Source organism: Caretta caretta, chromosome 11 (genome assembly GCF_965140235.1).
Source record: "Caretta caretta isolate rCarCar2 chromosome 11, rCarCar1.hap1, whole genome shotgun sequence".
In the NCBI taxonomy this organism is placed as follows: domain Eukaryota; kingdom Metazoa; phylum Chordata; order Testudines; family Cheloniidae; genus Caretta; species Caretta caretta.
This window is the reverse complement of record NC_134216.1, coordinates 6,597,062-6,619,733: the sequence shown is the minus strand read 5'-3', so window position 1 is coordinate 6,619,733 and position 22,672 is coordinate 6,597,062. Positions and strand designations below refer to the sequence as shown.

Below are 22,672 nucleotides of genomic sequence, written 5' to 3'. Positions count from 1 at the left end.
AAATAATTTCTTGTTAGCTGTTATTGATTATACAGCAGACATAGCCCGCAGTGCGACTGAAGCAAAAAATATGGTGCAGAGTAAGGAGCGTCTGTCCTCACACACAGGGCTAGCATTGCACAGAGACTGACAGTAGGCAGAGGGCGAGGCAATGGAATTCCACAGTGCATGTGCACCCACACTAAAATAAAGAAGGGCTTGGAGGTTTCCTTCTAAGACTAGGATATGCCTCTCTTAAACCACAGCAGCTTTACTGAACTGCCTTTAAATGCAAACTGTTGGGTGTATTGTTCTTGTTTGTATTACCATAGTGCTGAGCAGCCCTCGTCACAGATCAGGACCCCACTGCGCTAGGTGCTGTACAAACATGGAATGCAACTGCAGATCAGAATAGAGAGCAGCCAAACTGCTCCAAATCCTGGAGTGTTCACATAGGGGAAGGCTGCAGTCCCTCATGAGTACTGGAGTCAGCCTGAAGCCATACAGAACATAACTACTCACCAGGGCTTTTGGTAGCTCAGCACAGTTTCTCAGACAAAACTCATTTCCTCCTCTGGTAGAAGGATCCAATTTTCTGGCCTGATATTACACAGTGACAGGAAGACCAGAGGGAGGAAATACTCCCCGCTTTATTTGCTCTTGTAGAGCAAGTCCCTGGTGAATTCCCTGGGCAGTTACCTACCCATAGGCACCCTTTTAGATTCAGGTGATTAGTTATCCAGGGGAGATGTACAGTGATAAGAGCAGCTGTCTGAATAATTAAAAATCTCTTTTTTTTTGTTACTTGTTATACATGTGCAATCCTGGTGCTTTGATTATCAGACAAGCAATTCTATAGACTTGTCAGTGAGTGAAAAGCTAATCCGACTGAAATGTCAACCAAGACTTAAAGGGCTGTTGCATGGGGATTCGTTTCTGTCATGTTTCATATATACAGCATACTGGGAAGCGTTGGCATGTATTGAAATGCCTGATTGGTTACTGGCAAGACAGAAAACCCATGTGTCCACCTGGCAGATAACCTGGCCATTCGGTACATTTAAAACTGTGAAATAGACCTCTTGGTATATAAAGGATTTGCCAAAGAGAAGAGGACGACTTAGACAATACCAAGCAATGTGTTAGTACTCAGCACCATAGACAGGAGGAAAAACCACATGGGAAGGCAATAAAGGAGAGAAGGAAAGAGGAAAACATGTACCCTATTTTAGCTGGTCGGTGGAGGGTCAGAGGAAAATATGACTTTCCTGTCCCTTGTTCATTACTACATCCTTCTAGTGATGTCTGGCTGCTTTATGTGGTGCTGTTCCTTATGTATTATCGGCACGCTGGCTACTGATCTTTTTTTAAATGGCATGAAAGCCCTGGTGCCTGGGCATAATAGTAGACATGGATGTGAACTGACATGTACATACATGTATTTGGTGCACAGGTATACAGAGATACTGCTGCTACTAAGGACCTGATGCAAATCACGTCATGATTTTTTTAAAAAATTTTTTTTTTAGTCCTGAATATTCACAATCATGTTCCAGGGCATAAGCCAGCCACTAGTTGACAAGGTGAAAAGAAAATTCCCTTCAGACAGATAATTCTGCAGTTATCAGTGAAAGCATTTGTTGCACCTTCCGTTGACTCATACGGTGCTGGCCGCTGTCAGGGAGAGGATACAGGCAGAGGTAGTCCGTAGCATGGCTGATTGTCTCAGGTTGGGAAGAAGCCACAGCACTGTGCTGTTTTCCTGGCAGTCGCAGCATCCCGGTGACAGAGGACCATGCCGCAGTTTCATAGCTCATTACCTGGTTCTCTGTTTCACATTTGTTTAATGAACCAGAAAAACTGCAGAGCCCAGGAGGACATAATCCAGAAGGGTGGATGTGGCCAGCTTTTTTTTTCTTTCCCCCGCATCCGCTGTTTTTATTTACATTTGACATTTGTCATCCAGGGCGTTGTTACTAGCCCACGGTAGTGGACTTTAGGAAGACATGGAACATACACACAAGTAAAATGTGTGAGCTCTTGAAATGACAAGGTTTCAGGGACAACTGGTTCTTGGTTATATATTAAATGGATTTAAATGATACCCCAGGTTTGTTTTGTTTGTCCAAAACCTCATATATCCAAATCTCCGTGTTAGCTGAAATTTGTGCTGAAATAAAAATGTTCCCGGTGCTCTTTATTAACTGATATACAAGTGCAAATAACGCTAGCACGTGCTGGAATCGAGACTCTTGGGGGGATTTTCTCTTGCCTCTGCCTCAGTTGTGTGACACCTTGGAGGAACCTGACACCTCTCTGGCACAAGGGTGTTGTGAGGCTTAATTAAAGTTTATGAAGCACTCTGAGATCCTCGCCTCCAAGGCAGTATATAAATATAAATGTATTATTATTGGTATTCATAGATGCATGGATTTTAGGGCCAGAAGGAACCATTAGATTATTATGTCTGACCTCCTGCATATCATGGGCCATTACATTTGACCTGGTTATCCTGTACTGAATCCAACTTGTGTTTGGCTGAAGCTACACCTTCCGGAAAGGCATCCGGGTTTGACAGGGTGGTAGTTGCTTTTTATTATTATTTTATTATTAATCCCAATCTTGTAAAAGATCTGGGCCAATTTTGACACTGGATTTTTTTTTAAAGTCAGGTCAGTTTACTTAGCATAGTGCAGATCATGGCAGTGAAGCGTAATCCACGACCAGTGTATCTAACGCTGGCATGTTTCAAAGAGGAGCAGTGTGGAGATTTTTTCTTCCCTTCATGTCTTCACTCGGCAGTGATGATACATGCTGCTACCTGTCAGCTCTTTGCAGCTCTGGCTTGGCAAAGCATTAATCTAGCACTCAGGCATTGGGCATGCTAGAAAAGCAAAGCTCACTCAGTTCCATTAAAACCAAGGGAGGTTTTTGCACTCTGTGGAGTTGCTGCAGCATATATCAATGAATTTCTTTCTGCTCTCCCTGCTCTGTGTCCCTTCATATGTGGCCAGATCCTCAACTGGTATAAATTGGCTACTCTGATTTATTTCAGTTGAAGTTCAGACTTATAATCTATGCCCTGTTGGTGTAAGAGCCTTCTCTTCTGCAGCTCCTACTGTCTGGAACAGGCTTATCAGTTTTCGCTCACATGCGAAATGTCAGCTGAAACCATATCTGCTTCTGTGCCACCAGCCTAGACTTTAAGTAACTTGTAGACTTCAGAAGTAACTTGTAGACTTCATGAACAGCATGTGTGTTCATGAAGGATTAATTGATTTTCATAGTGTTGGACGGAATTAAAATGACTTCTTATTGACCAACAGTTGTTACAATCTAGTGGCTAGTTGGTAGGTCTAAAGCCAGTTGCTATTGAGGGGCATCCAGATCACGCAAGCAAACACGACATTTGGTGTATATTGGCAACCTCCTTGATAGTCAAGGCAAAACAGTGACTCTGGAGACTTGCTACCATCTCACCCCTAGAAGCTGTCCATCTTGTCAAGAGTTGAGATCTATTAGTGGAGAATTGTGGGGGAAGCTCACACTGCTACTGCCAGTGCCTTCCTCGTCCTGGGGATTGAGAGAGGTCTTTAGTTCCTTGGGCAGACAATCCAGCATCTTTAAGAACATGCCAGGTGCTGAGAATGAGAAGATACTCTATCTTTCTCTCCTTTTCTTGCATATTATGGATGCTTATGCCTCATATACTGGTGGCTTCTTGTAATGCTTAGCAAAGAGTCAGGAGTCAAGTTGTTTAGAGATATGAGAGCACTTTTACTAATTGAATGAGCCCTCTGCTGGGTCTGAGTCTGCTCAGGCTTATAGAAGCAGCACTGGGCATGCTCCGAGTCTTAACTCATACATTAGCCTAGTCATTCCCATATATCAGTTACATGACAACATTAGGACATTTACCGCATATTAGTAACTGGATAGCTAAATTTACAATACCCAGGGGCCAGTTTCTTCAGCGTGCAGTGCACTAGCCTAGGCAGGGATTGACGGAAGAGAGCAAATTCAAACAGGAGAGTTAAAGAACTGTATTTTTTCACCATTTTCTTTGTATCTCCTCTCCTTCTCTGTGCTTGCTTTTCATTACACTCTTTTACCTTGAGTTAGGGCTTAGGCTACTCCCTAAGGTAAAGAAAAAGGTGTGGAGAGCATCCACACAAGCCTTTACAAATGTATTGTGCACCTCAAGTTAATTAGCAATCTGTTAACTCGAGGTAAAGAAGGCTAGTGTAGACATACCCTGTTTTGTTTGCCCCTCCAATGATAGCCTCCCCAAGTCCCAACAAACCAGTATTTCATCTAGACTAAACTGTTATTTGATCTGGAAGGTGAATGCCCAACACAAACTCTGAGGGGAATTTGCTGATCAGAGGTGCTCAGTTGCTTTGCTGACTACTTCTTGGGTCTCCCTAGGGCATGCAGAGGTTTCATGTAATTCTGCAGATACCAGGTTTGGCACTGATTCAACACTGAGACCCTCTGGCATGTCTCTAGTCTGCCTTAAACCTTTTCCGTGTCAAGAAAGAGCGTCCACACTCATCCATGCAGCTATCTTCCCCATCCCATTCAGTGCCCATTCCCAGAACCTCCCAGCCACTCTGAGTTGCCCGTCCTAGAACATCAATTATATCCGGTCCTTTCTGACTGTGCCTATGCAGCATATCCCCAGCCCATTTTGCTCTTGTTAATTATTGCAATGGACTGGTATTTTCTGGTTAAACTCCAGTATTTAGCTTCTTACCCATGCTCTAATTCTGAAGTAAGAGGGACAGACTGGTTCCAGCCAATTTTTAACACAAACGTAACGTGAAGTGATATCAAAAGACTGATAACAAGCAAATAATAATTTGTCTTCATGCATTTGCCCACTGTTATTCCTTCACCTTTCAAAGATAATTTCCATGTTATCATCCCAGGTACTTTACATTGCTATTATATTACCAAGAGACAGTTTGTTGTATAAAACAGAGATCAGGGCAGCTTGCCCTCAAAGAATGACTCATCTTTGAGTGTGGCTGATGGGTGTCAGGTGTAGATTGTGCAGTGTAATTATGACTGGGTAATTAGAATCTTCTTCCTGGGAATGATTGACTAGAGGTGTGTGTTATCCACTACCCCACCTTGCCTCTCCACTCCAGAATGGTGGTGCTGACAGCCCCTTGCAATCATTACTCTAAATAAACCAAGCTATATTTACAGCACCTGCAACACAGTTTGGAGCAGAAATGTAACACAGAGGATATCGGTCCACTTACTTGCAGAAAGAGATTTTGGGAGCCATTTTAAGCTATTAAATTGTAGGCAGGGTGCAGATAATACAATAGGTGAAACCTGATCATAGCAAGAATAACTGGCTTTGTGAGGGAGGTAATTGACCACTCCAGTTAATAGTGGGCATTCAGGATGGTTGCTGGCTATGAAAATCTATTCTAAAACTCTGGTTTCTTAAGTACAAACAGAGTAGGTTTACTTGAGAGAGAAGGGGACAGGAAAGAGGGATTCTGTCCCCACCACTCACACTATGTAGCTACCAAGTTCTCTGACAGGTCTTGTGGCTGTGAGCAGGAACATCATTTTTTTATGGGAGAAAGGGGCAGTTACCTCCCCCCCACCACCACCTTGTTTTGCTCCCTCTAGACTTTTCATAGGTCTATAGGCTCCACTTTTGCACTCCCCATCGACTTTGCAGGATATAATATTGTTACATATAATGTTGTTTATGGGGACATAACTTTGCTCCCCTCACCTGAAAGTTTCTAAACTGATGCCCCTGCAGTAAGTGAAGTGAGCAGGTGTTTTGTTTTTGTTTTGCTTTTTGTGATCCCACCTGCTTTTCCCTATCCAATAATAGATTCATGATAACACTTGGCAGCTACATAACACCTTCCATTTGAGGTTCTTGAGGTGCTGTCACCTACTTGTGGGTTAAGAAAGTATTATTATCCCCATTTTCCTGATGGGGAAGTTGAGGCAAAGAGAGATGAAGTCACTTTCTGAAGGTCGCACATGGCAAAGCTGGGAGTGTAACTCAGGTGTCCTGATCAAAGTCTGCCAAAAGTCTATCCTTCTCTTAACTTTGTGGGTTTTTTTTCTCTCTCCCAGTCTCTTTCCCATTTCCTCTTTGCTTCACCATTGTATTTGCCTTTGCTTGCAACCTGGTTCATTTCCCTGTCCCCTCACTTCCATTGGGCCTCTCCCTGATGGCCTTGTCTCCACCCTCCAGTCCAGTCTCCCCCTTGGATTTTACCACTTCAGGTCGTATCCCTCAATGCTCCCAGCCTGCTGCATATCTCTCTGTCAGGCCCCTGTCTCTGCTGCCCATACCTGCTCCCTCATGACCCACTCTGGGCTTGGGGTACTACTGCTGCGGTCCAGGAGGCTGAGGAATGAGTAAGAGGGTGCTGTTCTCAGCCTACACATCCTCCTCTCTACCTGCCCCATTGTGCTGCACTGAGGGGTGCAGTGGGGGAGCCCATGGAAGGAGCAGAGAGAGGGACATTTGGAAGAACCCTGGCTCGGCAGTGCCAACCCGAGATACCCGTTGTATGGACACCACCCAAGATGCTGAAGTCCAGAAAGAGCTTTGGCTCTCAAAATCCCTTATCTCCAAATACCACTGTGGAAGGCTACCATGTGACAAAATGGTGGGAAATGTCGATAATTGCGGAGAACCTGGCTCCCCCAGAACAACTGCCCCCAGGCACTGACCCCAAATGAAAATAGCGGTGTGCTCTTAAACCGAGCAAGAGATGAGGGGATGAAGGCTGGTGACAACGTGACCCTGTAGAAGTTGAGGAATGACCCGAAATGTGAACGTGGAGAGCCTAAACAAATGCTTGAACGCTGCCTGATGCAGTGCCCCCGTCAACAACTTGCACCCTTTGAGGAGATAAATGACAACACCAGGTCTTGGCCGCAGGTTTGGAGCGATAAGTTATGGTGATGAGAATAACCCCTAGGGCCCAGGAGGAGCAGGGAATGTAGAGGAATGCCCATTCCTTCCCTGCATCCCAGCTTAGGAGCAACAGCGGAGACCAGTGATAGAGCTCTGGCAGAGTCGTGGGGTAATTCTCTCTCCTGATGTGTGATGCTGTGCAGGTATGTGTCCATGGCGAATATCAGCCAGGCACTTTCGTTTGCATTAACTCTAGACATACTTAGTATCCAAGAGCTTCTCAGCGCTGTAGCTAATAGGCTGATGAGGAAGGGCTGTCTGAGAGACCTGTACAGCTATGTGCCTGTTTGCTCATTAAACAGGGCTGTGACTTAAGACTCTTTAGCAAATGTCTTTCTTCCCCGGCCACCCCGACAGGATTTTCAACTGATCTGAAAGAGCTCTCCTGAATATGCTCTGCTTTGTTTAAACCCCCTAAGTTTGTAAGACTCCCTAAGGTGAATAAATTCTGAGTTTTGCAGTACATAGAATGCACCTTCTCTAATGTGCAAACAGCTTGCTCCGAAAACATTTAGCTACAGAAGGCGGCAGATTTCATAAAGAGATACACATTAAATCATGCAAACTCTGGCTTGGGACTTGAGAGACCCAGGTTCAAATCCTTGCTCTGCCACAGACTGCTGTTGTGAGCTTGGACCACATTTATCTCTCTGTGCCTCAGTTTCCCATCTGAGAAATGGGGGTAATAGCACTGTCCTATCCCATAGGGGTGTTATGAGGATGTAAGGTGCTCAGTAACAGGGAGTGGGTCAGTCAGTGGCACCACAGTAAGAGAACCATCCCTTTTGTCATTGCTGGTTAGGACGCTGGAAGGTATATGTTAGGCTTGTCTAGTATGGAATCTAGGGTCTTGGGTGTTTGTTCTGAAAGACCCTCTGACTCAGTGTATCTGGTATGCCATGCCTCCCATCCCTCTTGCCTTGCCATCAGCCCTGTTTAAGCGGTGGGAAGGAGTAGCACACCTACAGGACAGCAACAAAGGAGCCAAAAGTACAGCAAGTTGTACAATCAAAGAAAAAAAATATGATCGCATGAAAATTGAAGTCTTGGGTGGGATAAAGTCTGTATAAATGTGCCAGGCAACCAGCCTGTCTTCACTCCAGCCCTTCCTAATGACCCAGCTCTCCTGGGGGGCCCAAGAATGTAACCAATGAAAATGACTAGCTGTGTGGGGGAGGAATTGGTTTTTCTTTTTTTAATATAATTGACTCCTTCCTTTGAATCTCCAAGACCATCATCCTGGCTGTGGCTCTCTTATGAAGCAGAGATAGTCTTGATAGCTGGTGTTTATCCTGTTGATGCATGTATAGAGAGCAATTATATCTGTCCTCAGCCTTCGTTTTGTTAGGATAAACAAGCCAAGCTCCTTAAGTCTCCTCTCGTAAGTAGGTTTTCCATTCCTCTGATCATCCTCGTAGCTCTTCTCTGCACCTGTTCCAGTTGGAATTCATCTTTCTTAAACATGGGAGACCAGAATTGCACACAGTATTCCAGATGAGGTCTCCCCAGTTCCTTGTATAATGGTAAGAGCACTTCCCTAGGTCTACTGGAAATGTTGCTTGGACTAACTGCAGTGTGAGCTTATAATGATTTCTTGTCTGCCCCCAAAACATAGCAAATAAGGGCTAAACTAAGAGGTCAGTGTGGGGGAGGGAGTACCTCAGCTTGGTGTGGCTTACATCTTAGAGTCCCTTCAACATGTAAGTTATACAGACATAGGCTCGGTTAAAGTCCATTTGATTCAGACCCACTTACTGACACTTAACTGATACCCTCTTATCACCTCTGAATTTGGCCTATGGTGTTGGTAAAACTTGCCCACTGAGGAGTCTGGAAGAAGTTGTAAATCACAGCAGTGTAAACGTCCTCCAATTCATTTCTGAATTTGGCTGACACAGCCAAAGAAGCTGCTGTCCACATCTGCAAACCAGCCACATTGATGGTTCCTGGGCTAGTGTTATCAAGTATGGCTGAACAGGAATACAGTAATGATCATTTGCATCTCTGCATTCTCTTTCTGTGAAGATCTCGAAGTAATTTGAGTTAATGAACGTAATATCGCATCATCTCTGTGAGGTTGGTAAATTTAATCCCCCTTTGAGCTGGGGAAACTGAGGCACAAGCAGACTAAGGTACATGTCCAAGGTCACCCAGTAAGTCATGAGGATGGAACCCAAAAGTCCTGGTTCCAAGTCTCCTGCATTAAGCCCTACATGCTCTTTCTCTGCAGGAAACCACAGCAGATAGGTGCATGCTGAGGGCATATTAGGGCATGAGCAAAGTCATAGCTTAATTTTATAGTGCAGCTCGGAGGAGAAGAGAGAGGTTAGAGCACGGAAAACCAAGTCCAGGTATAACTCATGGTAGATTACTTTGGACTGAATTCATCCCTAGTGTAAATCTGTCAGAGACGATGAATATGAGCTCGTGTCTATAAGGCTGATGGAGAAGGTGTTTTCTTTTCTCAGAGGCAATGAAGAGAGTGGAAGGGAGAAATACTGTGTTTGCAGTTGAAAGGCTGTGTTTGCAGATACTGTTCAAACCGTACTGCTCTAAGACTCTTCCCCAAGTGTTAGGTGGATGGAGTTTTGTGGATACATTTTGTGCAAGGGTAAGGATAAGTGCAAAATAGCACTGTTAAAGTCTGTGTTTATTTCTTTATTTTTACTATTTCAGGGAGAATGAGCTCAGAGAAAGTATTATCTGGCACTTGGGATGTGAGATGGGTGGGAGGCTTTTGAGTATTTTCCTTTCAGGAAGCATCTAAAAAAAGCAATAGACAAATTGATTTTTCCCCGATTGATTTTGGGGATGATCTGATTGAGGCCTGCTAAGGAGCTGGAAAGACTTCAATGAGCTGAAAGAAAACAAGCCTTAAATGTGTCCTTGGAGAGGCATTTTTAATGTCCACCAAGCCAGGCAGATTGAGGAGGAAACAGAAAAAGCTTTTGAGCTTGAGTGTGTTCCTGAGCTCTTTGATCCAAGGAGGACTCAAACCTTAATGGGAGAGAGGTTTAGCCAAGAGGGTCATTCCGCCCGAAGAGAATCAGTTCCACATTACAGGCACTCTATCTAGAGAGGAAATCAGAGGTCCCCAAAAGTAAACATTCGAAGCCTGGCACTTTCCCCGTGTTCCTTGACATGCGTAGATCAGTTTTCACATGAGCAATTTACAAAAAAAAGTTGACTAATTAATCCTTACAGTGCCCTTGGGAGGCGGTATTGTTATCCCCATTTTATGGTGAGGGAAACTGAGGCACGGGGGGTATTTTCAAAAGCTCTCATTGATTCCACTGGGAGAAGAGTTGGATCAACTCTGAGCACTTTTCAAAATACCACTTTCAATGTCTTGCCACATTAACAAACAGCGGGCCAGCAGCAGAGCCAGGAAAAAGAATTCCTGTTCTCCCAGATCCGTGTCTTTAACCATGGACCCTCTTTGCTTTATCCTTCACCACAGCAGAGTGAAGTATAAGAACCCTGAAACCCATCTCCACAGTTCCATATCCAGATGCCACCTCAGGGAAATTAACTTAGTGTATGTCTATGTGTTTAGGCAGAACAAGAGGGAGTAAGAGAAGATGAGGCAGTCTGAGAAAACAGTGGTGAAGTCAGTGTAATTATTAAATAGTCATCTGCTTATATCCCTAAACTATTGGCTGGGGCATGCTCCTACACAAGAGAAGCCAATGGGGGTTACATGACTGACTTCAATGGGAGCAGGAGCAGTCCCTTAGAAAGGAGAGAGTTAGAGGTAAAGATGGTTTTGGTAACTGTAACAAGGAATAAAAATTCTACCCTTTTGGGTTCTCTCTCCCTAAATGAACAACCCATCCACTCTGGACAGTGAGTTAGAGGAGACTGAAGACACAACACTACTCCAGGTTAATAACATCCCAGAGAACAACTGCACCAACAACATTATTCTAAGAAGGGTTGTTTCTGTGGTGATATAAGAATATATTTATAAGTTTAGCATTTAAATTAAGAATGTCCTGCATTTTGACATGCTCAAGGAACACTGCGTAGCATCAGTGGATGTTGTAACTTGTATTTTTATGGCCCTGGAGCCATCCTGGGGCTTTTCTTTCAAAGATGGCTTCAGTGGTGATGAAGGCACCAGGTTAAGTGTCCTGTAGATTGAAGCCTTCTGCTTATCAAGAGAGAGCATGGTGCCAGCTTCTTCACACGGTCTCACCAATGTCCCTCAACCCTGACCTGCAGAAGAACGCCTCCAGGGCTGAGAGTCGAATCAGACCCATTCAAACCTTGGCTTGTCTACTGAGAATAATGAAGAGGTTTCTCATTCTAATGGTAGCTTTTCTCATAGTGGGCTGAAATGTACCCACCCACTCAGATAATTTCTCAAGCATTTTCATTTTTTTTATACTTTAGGATATTCTGCCATGATTTATTTTTGACAGACCAGGATTCAGAGAATTTTTAAAGCACTGTGAACTCCTGCAGGTCCTGATCTAAAGCCCACTGCAGTCAATGGAGGTCTGATCATTGGCTTTTATAGGCATTGGATTGAGTCCATAGATAGAGGTCTTTAGGCACCTAACTCCCATTGAAGTGGAATACCCAAGTTCAGATCCCTTCTCCATGTCAGACAGAGGTAGGAATTGCTCCCCGGGGGCTCCCACATACTGGGTGAGTACTCTAACCATTGTGTTAAGGGTTATAAGGGAGGCCATCTCTTCCTCTGGTCCCAAGTAGAGATAGGCTCCCTGCCTAGCATGCTGGCTTTTGAGGATTCCATTCTTAGCTGCCGTCTCTCACCAGGCATGGTATGGGGAACCTAGGCACCTAAACTGGAGTTTGTGGATTCCAATGGGTGGATAAGCACCTAAATTGTGGATTTGGAGCTGAGTAATCTTTCACGGGTCTTTGAAAAGCTTGCGGCTCTCTGTGCAGGATTTCTTTTGTACTAAGGACTTGGCTGTCTGCCTTGTGCACTACCTATTTTACTCTCCCCTCATGGGTTTAATTTCTCACTCTCACTTCCCCTAAACCTGTGGTTTACCTAGAGGTTAAAAATTATGCATCTAGTTTACAGGATCTAGCAATTCTACTACGTTAACATTAATAGTGCATGAAAAGTGCTCCCAGTGGCGTTGTCTGCAGTCAGTAGCCTTTCTCCGTGCTTCCTGTTCAGGCTGTGTTACTTAATGAGACCACAATGTAGGCAGTAGCACTTGTGTTGATGGAACCGGGAAGGTAATGTTGGTCTCTGGTTGTCCTTTTTCTCAGTTTTCTGTTACTAAACCGAATGCAGCCATGACAAGTTTGTTTTACTGATGAATCCAGACCAATGGCGGGATGCGTGCTGAAATGAAGAGAGATCAGAGAAGTTGTGCTGAAGACTGTCATCACTTATCTGTAAAGGAGTATTTTAAATGTGAACTTCTCTTTTAGCCTCTGATTCAAATGGTATTTACAATGGAGAGAGGGGGAGAGAAGGCAGTGAAGGCTAAAAGCAGCTGACTGATGAGAACTGATTGGTCTTTCTCAACCCACTTGTTGGGCAAAGTCTTCTTTTTGCTATTGCCTATCCTGCCAAGCTCAAGGGTGAGCAGAGACCTCCATTTGGTTTTCTCACATTGGCAAGAGTGTGATGGTCTTAAGCAAAGGTGCCCAAATTTTGCCCAGATGAAGACCATACTCATGGCTTGCCTGGAGGTTAAGGACTGTTCCTACTTTGAGAGATCCTCATCATAAATGAAGCGGTGGTGTCTTCTGTTAAGATCACAATGGAGCACAGAGTGGTAGGACTTGTTGACTTCTCTTGTTGGCAGGTGAATTTGGCCCTTCCTCTGGCCTCATCTCCTTTAAGAAAAATCTGGCTCCTTTGTCAGCTTTACCCCTCTGTCATCCATAGCTGAATTTACCAGCAGCTCTTACCAGTCAACGTAATTCAGAGACTATTTGCAAACCTTGTTTCCACTAAGGAACCAGATCCAAAGCAGTGCTTTCTCTTCTGGATTGTGTCACTCATGCTGAAGGTTTAAATTCTGGATTGAGGCAAAGAGTCACTGTTGCATTCTGATTCCTTCCTCTTCAAGACAGGTTAGGGACTCCAGCCAATCTGCAGAACATTAGAAGCCTCTGCTAAATAGACCAGAATTTTATTGAGTGAGTAATCACCTCCTCTTATTGGTGGAGTAATCACCTTATCTATGACTAATGCCTCTAGAGGGAGGTAGAGTCTTCCCAAAATGTCACCCTGCACAATTCTTTTCACTTCTCTACAAGGTTCAGGGACCAGTCTAGCTATATTGTGCTGAAGAATGTAAAGTTTTCAAAGGGTGAAATGTATGTTCCATGAAACACACCATTGCCAAAATTAATATGTAAATGAACAAAGCGAAACAGACTTTTAGACACATTATAATACTGCATAGTAACTGGGTGGTGGAGTAAAAGCAGAAGCTAATGGGTAAACATAACCACATAACGATGACATAAACATACAATGTGTAGTATACAGCTGTGTTTACTCAAATGAACCAGTGTAACACTATAAGATACAATTTAGGAGACAAGACAATTGCAGATAATCTTGCTTGAAAGGATAGTTTCCTTGGCTAGTTTGTATTAGTAGAAGAGAAGTCATTCTAGCTTAGCCCCATGGGAATGCTTGTGTTTGTTACAATAGTGTTACTTCAATTAATAATTTGTACCTTTTAATAGGACATTTTCGTGAGTGAAAAAATAGATTTGAATGGATGTTCCAAAAGGTAATTCCAGGACAAACTTCACTTTCATTTTGTCACAGCCCATTCACAGTCCTTTTGATTCACTGTCCACACACATCTGTAGGATGGATTTTTTCCCCACTCAAGAATGTTCCTGGAAAGTGAAAGTTTCCTGAATGTTCATGCAGGTGTTTGCCTGTGATGGAAATGTTCACTCCTCTGTCTTGAAATGTTTTTGCACCCCTTATTATTTATAATCATCCACTCAGAGGGCAGAAACAATGCCTTGTGACTTAAGTGACCATTCAGATAGTACACTGTCAAAGCAAATAGTTTGCAAACAGTTAGTAGGCTGTATTATGTTTGTATCGAATGTTTTAACAACTTTAAATAACTAATACATTTATAGCAATCAAAGTCTGTTCATGGATAACAAATGAAAAAGGGCTAAATTGGTGAAATAAATTCACTACTGAAAGTCATTTAGATACTACTGCGATGAGCATGGTGTAAAAATCTATATAGTAGTGTAGTAGCATATGAGTAGTTCATCTAATAGGTATTGAGGATCAAATTAACTTCTAGCATGAGGAGTCTCAATGCCACTGGATTCACTGTTATTGTGCTCACTTAGGCCAAGAGTGAATTTGAGCCTACACAAGGACTGTAGGATTTGGTCCTTAGTTAGAGTGTTTTCTAAAATTCCGTTCTATTGAAAAATAAATGCTGACCCTTGGATAATATTATCAAGCTCTTGGGGTGTAAAGCAGAGGTAGCAATATTACCCCAAAGCAGACTCAATGCAGTGCTTTCAGACAGAATCTAAAGACCGTAGGAGTGCTGGAGTCAGAGTGGCAATTGCCTGTTCTCTAGAACGGCAGAGGAATACTCTGCACAAACCAAGGGATGGAGAATGGAAAGGTGTCTGTAAGCCTAGGGCTGTCTATCTGCTGGAATGGTGCCAGTATAAATTAGAACAGCCAGCCAGGCCATACTCCCTACTTGGAAAGATTGATGCAGGAGCTTCTACAAAATGTTTGTGCTACCCAAGGATTTCACCATGTACGGGGTATCCCTCGCTGGTTGTCTAAGGTTTCAGAGTTGTCTAAGCTGGATTTAGGCTGCTTAATACTACTGGAGTGGTACAAAGCAGCTGGAGCACAGGAAAGAATCAGTCTTTCTAAATGTTCAACATAGAATCGTAGGACTGGAAGGGACCTCGAGAGGACATCTAGTCCAGTCCCCTGCACTCATGGCAGGACTAAGTATTATCTAGACTAGCCCTGACAGGTGTCTATCTAACCTGCTCTTAAAAATCTCTGGAGACTCCACAGTCTCCCTAGGCAATTTATTCTAGTGCTTAACCACCTTGACAGAAAGATTTTCCTAATGTTCAACCAAAACCACCCTTGCTGCAATTTAAGCCCATTGTTTCTTGTCCTATCCTCAGGCATTAAGGAGAACAATTTTTCTCCCTCCTCCTTGTAACAACCTTTTTATGTACTTGAAAACTTTTATCATGTACACCACTCAGTCTTCTGTTCTGCAGGCTAAACAAACCCATTTTTATCCATTAATATTCACATGGGCAAGGTCTCTCCTCCAGGCATATGAGAAACAGTAACAGATTTTTACCCCTGTTTGACTGCATCATTCTTGAGAATACGTAGTGGTGCACTGGATCTCAGCAAACACTTGGAGGTGCAAATGACAGAATTGACATGATGGAGGTATGTAGTCGCCAAGTCTAATCAGCATTTGTATTTGCATATCAGATAATTAGCCATCTAAAATATTTGCACCCACAAAATTGCAGCACAATTGAGGTTGCAAACATATAAGTAGGTCTTGAAAATTTGGCCCGATCATTGCTGTTTCTAGGTGCTTTCTTATAATTTCATTTGGTCTGATACATTTGTACGTGCAGTTTTCAAAGAGTGGCTTCTTAAGATTGTTGCATGTCACTTAGCATTGAAACATTACTCTACAGAATGTAACCCTTTGCAAAACAGTGAAAACTTGGGGGCCCTAAAAACAGAATTAGGTGACTAGCTGAGCAATAATATATTGCCTCACCTAATGAAAAGTCATTACCTTTAAATAATGGACCACATCACAGATTTAATTATCCCAAGGCAAGGTAGAGGGTGCTTCATGCCGACAAGGTCAATTACCTTATCCAGAAGAGCCAGTTTGATATATATTATGAATAATTCACAGACACAGAAATTAGATATGTAAAAGTGTCCCCGCTATAATGTGGTGAAAGCATTCAGATTCATTCTTTATGTATTTAAGGTAATAGCCAAAGGACAATTATGGCTGCTTAATAGTAACACTAGTTAGGTGATGAGAAACGCCAGGTGGATAGTCAAATCCACCTTAACATGTATTACATATGAAAGCATTGTCCTTTGTGCAAGTCTGATACAAGAGGGCAATAAACTGATTTTGCCCTTATTTTGACAGTTTTCTCTCATACCCCATCTCTCTCACAAAACCCAGAAGGCCTTTGGTTATGCTTCGTCCGGTTGATTTCAGTCTCTGACCTTTGGGAAGCTAGCTACATAAAATACTCTAGCTAGACAGAGCACCCTCTGCTTTTTCTTTGTTGAACGTTTCAGCCTTTGGGGCAGTCTCAAAAATCACAAGGGAAACGCTCACATTGACTTCAGAGGGCTTTGGGTTGTGTCCTCACTGTTGTTAATGTCACAATCGTACCTTACCTAAAAGTAGGACCCCATTGTACTAGGCGCCATGTAAATGGAGAATTCCTGCCCCCAACATTTCATATCTAAGTCAGCAGGGGAAACAAAGTCAAAGCAAGTCACTAAGGAAGCGCAACAGGTGAGTAGCAGTTCCAGAAATAGAACCCATGCCTCCTGACTCCTACTTTACAACCCTAGCCACTGGACTCAGCCCTCTGGGGCCTGATTCCATCTTGCCTTGCAACTAATGTAGCCATTTACACCGATGCAGAGTCGAGGTAAAATGCTGCCTGATCTAATTGTGAGGTTTTACACCCTCTGCGCACTCACTTTGCACAGGCGGGGTAAGTGACTACAGAAGAGACAAGGCAGGGCAGGATCAGGTCCTTTGAATGGCTCTGCGTTTAGTTTGTTAAAAGGGTGGCGCAGTTACTATGGATCTGCGCTGGAGTTACTGTATGAGACACGGCGCTTTTCCTTCTGCTGTTTTTTTTTAACATAGTGCAGAAACACACATTCTGCAAGGTTCTCAATCAGTCACACCTAGTGGAAAAAAACTGCTACTTTGGGTTATACTCTCGCTGTTAAGAAATGTTTATGATAAATGTGCTAAACACACCATTGTAATTATTGGATTTTTTATATATACACCTGTTTGTGAGACACATATGTCACATGGTGCAAGCTGTTCACTATTTGAAAGTCAGTTCCTCCTCTGTGCACGCCAAGAAGGAATATTTTGTATTGTGCTCACAGGGAACTTATTCTTTTAAAATCAGTTCTTAAAGCATCCCACATCCATAACATTTTTGGAAAAAAATATCTCCAGGAAATGCAATTAGAGTAAATGTATTTACAAACTCTGCATGTGGAACATTTTCAAAGAAATGCAGGAGGATTTTGCTTACGTGTACCACTCTGAAAATATATCTGATAGGTCCCGCCTACACAACCAGGGCATTGATTGTCTCTCCAGTCTCTTCTGCCTGGGAAATTTTTTTAACTATATTTATTGGAGGCTTGCTGTTCAGTGAGGGATGAAAGTCAACACAGCTTTTGGTGGTTGGAATAGAAGACACCATAGAAACGGCCCAGGAAATGCCATTGTTCAGGCAAGAGTGACGTTTCCTGACAGAGCCATGAGACCTGTTGTTACCTTGCTGAATTTGGGATATTGGATGTTTTGAACTGGTGGTTTTGGTGATGACTGCAGTAGATAGAGAGGAAGACTATTTGGATATGCCTCTGGAGAAATCCAGACCCAAGACAGTAGTTTCTTGGTAGAAGATCTCTCACAGGCAACAATCCCATTGCCTTGAAGGGAATTTTAATGTGCAAACAGGATTGTTTTCATTTTTAATCATGTATTACTCTTTCATGCAGGGTTCTGTGGGTGTGGATGTGCAGAATACTGTTGCTGCTCAAATTGCTGTTCGAAGAACCAAATCGTGTACATCTATCTGTATGACTGGAGGAGTCTGGGTGCAGTGAAATGGGTGTGGTTCCACATGTGGGAGTGGGTAGAATCGCTGCAGACCTCACAGGGTAACCTCTGTTCTAATCCTGTCCCAAGCTTGGCTGGGCCAGAGGAGCTGATCTATTGAGTTGAGCTTTCTCTTTGGAGTAGATGAGGGTGGTTGTTACCCAAGGTTGGTTTGTTTTTTCCCCCTGATAGTGCAGCTGAAGCCTGGAGAGATGAAGTGATTTAAGAAGTCATAAAGAGGATCTCTGATAGAGACAGGAATACAACCCATGTCTTCTTATTTTCTGTCCTGTACCTTAGCCAGAAGACCACCGTCCTGCTATGAGTAATAAATCATATTGCTTGAAATACCATCTCATACCAACCTAGAGCTATTTAGCAGTCGGACTAAAATGATGACACAAGCTGTGTTATAGAACAACATAGTCTCTTGACATATGGTGACCTTAAGTGTGAATTATAAACACACTAAACCAGCACGTCTAGGGAATAACATGCTCTTTCAGCATATTGTGACTTTACACAGACAACAGTAACCTTAGCTTTCTTGATTTGACTTTGCAATGAGTGGTAACGGCCAGGGGAAATCCCTCAGGGTTGCAGTTTTTTAGGATGCCTTGGGAGAAGGTGGCTAATTTGTCAGGTACCTTAGTTTAAATGTCTAGATTTAATAGTGACATTTCATGGCCTTTGAGTTTACTGGCTTTCTTTCCTGGAAAGAAAAAGTTCAGCAGAATTTTGGAAGGTGTTGTGGAATTGTCTATTTAATGAGGCATTCAGCAAGCTGGCTTCTGCTCCTATTTAACTCCACATCAAGACTCACACTGACTTTAATCACAGCAAGACTGGGGAGCCAACTAACAATTTTTTAAAAACGTTTGAATGAGGGGAAATAAAATCAACACAAAAAGAAACGGAGTACTTGTGGCACCTTAGAGACTAACCAATTTATTTGATCATAAGCTTTCGTGAGCTCACGAAAGCTTATGCTCAAATAAATTGGTTAGTCTCTAAGGTGCCACAAGTACTCCGTTTCTTTTTGCGAATACAGACTAACACGGCTGTTACTCTAAAATCAACACAATTTTCCTTTAAATAATGAGCTGTTAAAATATGAGACTAAGTATAGAGTCAGGAAGGAAACTGGAACATGTAAATTGAATGTGTGTATTTTGATATTCTTATTCATCCAGAACTTTTCTAGTACTGTGTCTCAACAGAATTATGGAGGATGCCTCTTTTTCTCTTGGTGCTGTTGGGCTGTGCCCTAGAAGTCCTGAGGAAGTCACGACACAGACTAGCCTGAGCCGAAAAGATTTACTAGCTTATGTATGTATGTATTTGCATGCATGAATGCGAACAGGTGTTCACATGGTGACGTTAGGTGGGTCGGCTGTTTGAGCCCTGTCTTTTATTTAAAAGTAAAGCTGTATACGTAAAGCCACTTAGACCTCTAGTCACAATTAAATTTTAGCAGCCTCCAGCCGCTCAGTTCAAAAGTCCATTTGTCTTAGTTGGGGCCTTTGATTAACTTATCCTTACTCATGTTAATTGAAAGGTGAGTTCACAGTCATCAAGAGGTCTGTGATTCATCCAGTCATTAGTAACGCTAAGGTTTAACAGCAAAAGGCAGCAGAAGGAAGCTGTTTTTTGGTGGGAGGGTGTAACTTGGGAACCTCTTTGTCAAATGACCCCAAATATACATTGCAATCGCTACCCCACATCCTCATGAGGCACACCAAATTTCATAGCAATCTGATGAACCATTAGAATTTTAGAGCAAGAGTCAAGTTTTAAAGCATATAAAATGTTGGTAATGGAAGCCCTTTAACTGTTTTTCTGTCTTGATGAATGCACAGTGTAAAAATATACATGTTCTTAAATACTGTTCTCAGTGTGGCTTCCCCAAAGATTTAGTGTCATACGCTACCTTAGGTTAAACTCGATAGAATGAGACCATTTTGACTCGCATCACATTGTTACCCAGGGGTTTCAGAACCCAAAGCAGTGGTGACTTAATTGTTTCTGTCCAGATGCTGTCAGGAATCAGTCAGTGGGGACACAGGGGCCTGTCCAGCTGATGGGGAGTTTAGGTGTCTGCTCCTTGCCTGAAGAGAAGCTCCCTCGGACTGCTCTGAAGTGTTTGTTTACTTAATCTTTTATAGCTAACTCTCACAAAAATCATAACTTGTAGTAACCCTTAGTGGGTTACCATAGTAACCCCTACTGGGTAGGGTTGCCAAGCCTCCAGGATTGTCCTGGAGTCTCCAGGAATTAAAGATGGTTCTTTAATTAAAGATTATGTCATTAGATGAAACCTCCAGGAACACATCCGACTAAAATTGGCAACCCCACTACTGGATCAACAATTCTCCTAACACCAACAAATTGTTCATTATCTCTTATCAGCAAAGCATTTCTAGTATTTCTAATCATAACAACAATGAAGCATATTTGTCAGGAGGATTCAGAACCAAGGTCACTATCCACTCACTCTCTTCCATTCTCGTGGTATGTTAACTCTTTTCCCCTCCTCCCATTCTGATTAGCAAAGCTGCAACTGCAGCAATGTGGCCTTGCCTATGAAAACCCTGACAGTTATTCCTAGCCATGTGGTGGTTTTCTTTTAATCAATGGTGGCTAAATACACACAAAATGACTTCAGTTTAGTTTGGTCAAATTCTGGGGTTACAACCTCATTGTTTGGTCTCTAGCTCTATGCAAAAAAGAAGCCACATAGAAAGTTTTTTTAATGGCTATTTTGGGGGTCTTACATCTCCAGAACTCCACACTCAAATCACTCCATATTTGAACTGCTAACACTACCCTACACTTTTCTGAGGCACACCACATTTCAAAGAAATCCAGCTAAGCATGTTGACTTCAGAGGACTGAGAAAGGTTGGCATTTTAACTGATGTCATGATGCAACCTTAACTATAATAGTGTTCCTGCACCACCATGATTAGGAAATATATTTTTGCTTTTATGTCCCCTAATTGAATAAACTGTTCAAGTTCTGTTTATTTTCTGACCTGTACCTTAGCCAGAAGGTTGAATTCTTCAAGTACAAGGAAAAGCAGACTCTACCCAAATGTGCATGTATATATGTAACACATATATCTGTGTGTATACTACTTAGTGTGACTGAGTGGCAGAATCTTGTGTGTGCGTGTGATATTCTGTTCTCTTCTGTACAGGTTTTATACTACCCATTCTTTCTCTTGCCCTCTCCCCAGGGGAGAACTGTCTGTGCACTGTAAGGTTTTGTCTTAGTAGACTTGCTTTGTTTTAAACATCCGTGCTGCTCTGTGGGTATGTTAAGGAAGACAGGTTGAAGAAGTGCAAGGTGGTGAGGTTTGTGATGGTCCTTAGTTCCTGCATGAATTCATTCCACAGTCTTTAACTGGCCACTGAGAAAGCTCTGTTTCCTCATCAGACAGGCTTTGTGGAAAGTTTCATGGTGCCTGAGGAGTGGAGTTGTAGACCACGATCTGTGTCCCAGAACTTTACGCTGTGTTTTAGATATTCTGGGCCAGGCTGTTGAGTGCCTTGGTGATAAATTCCCGATCCTTGTTGACTCTCTATTATATGGGAAGCCCATGTAGAGAGCATAAGATGAGTCTGATGTGCCTGTGGTACCCCGTGTTGCTGAGGAGATGCACTGCAGCAGTCTGTACTAGTTGGAGTTTTCCATGGGCTGAAGCCTTCATGCCCAGGTGTAGCCCACTGCTGCAGTCCAGCCAAGAGATGACAAAAGTATAAATAACTGAGGCCTATTCATCATCTGCTGACATGGAGTGGACTCTTGCAGCCAACTGGAGATGACAGGAAGCAGTACTCCTTGACACTGCCACGACTTGCAGAGGATGCTATGATACAAATAGCACCTTACTGCACTACCTATGCCAGCTCAGCTGCCCTGTCTGGCATGTTGAGGGGTACCCAGGCTCCACCAACATCCTGCTCTGGGGGAGGAGTAATAGGCACCGAGTTGTAAAGGGGTGATGCTACTCAATCCCCATAATGTAGGTGCATAGTCCAAGTCACAGCTGAGCACATTCCTCTTGGTGAGACTACACATGGCATAAAGTACTCGTCCATGTGAGTAAGGGTGGAAGAATCTTGCTTCAGGGTGCAGATATATGATATAGTAACAGCTCCATGCTCATGTAGGGCTCTGTGGTTGTCACTGCATTGCACACCATGCTCCTTCCAAACTTCATGGCAACAGAGGAGGTAGAACTCAGATTCTCCAATCCTGTTCCTGAAGGACAGGCCCTTACCTACATGAGTGAAATGAGAACCTTGGTGAGCAGTGTAGGACTTATGACACACAGCTGAGCAGTTCCCATTCCATCCAGTACAGGGCACCAGTACACATATACACACATTCTTCTTTTCGTTACAGTAGCTGTAGGATCTCAAGACCAATTACATGGTAAAAAAAAAAATTAAGAAAGAACACATTAGAAAGCTGGAAGAGTCGTTCACTAGGTTAAAAAAAAAGTTCAGAGTTGATTAAGATGCTCCCTAAAGAAGACAGATTATTGTCACCCTGACCTTTAAAACTGGCCAGGATGTATCAATGGGAGGTTTTTTAATAGAGTGTTCTATGAATTTTCTCATGTATAGTCTCTTGGTCCCATCTCCCGCCTTACATGCTGGCTTACAGCCAGTTCATTTCATGGAGTTGCTTCTCCATATGTTCTGCTAGAGCTGCATTTTTCTAAACTACCCAATCGCACCGTGTTCCTGTGTTCCTTTCGATGACAAATGGTGCCCCTGTTGCTTAGACCAAGGGAGATCTGATTACACTCTGAGCATAGGACAGC

General features: G+C 43.0%; 1 protein-coding gene across 7 annotated transcripts in view; it reads left to right on the top strand.

The window, feature by feature from the left end:
• CNTNAP5 (contactin associated protein family member 5) overlaps positions 1-22,672 on the top strand; it is a 426,257-nt gene that overhangs the window by 306,495 nt on the left and 97,090 nt on the right. The gene's annotated exons all lie outside the window — the stretch shown is intronic.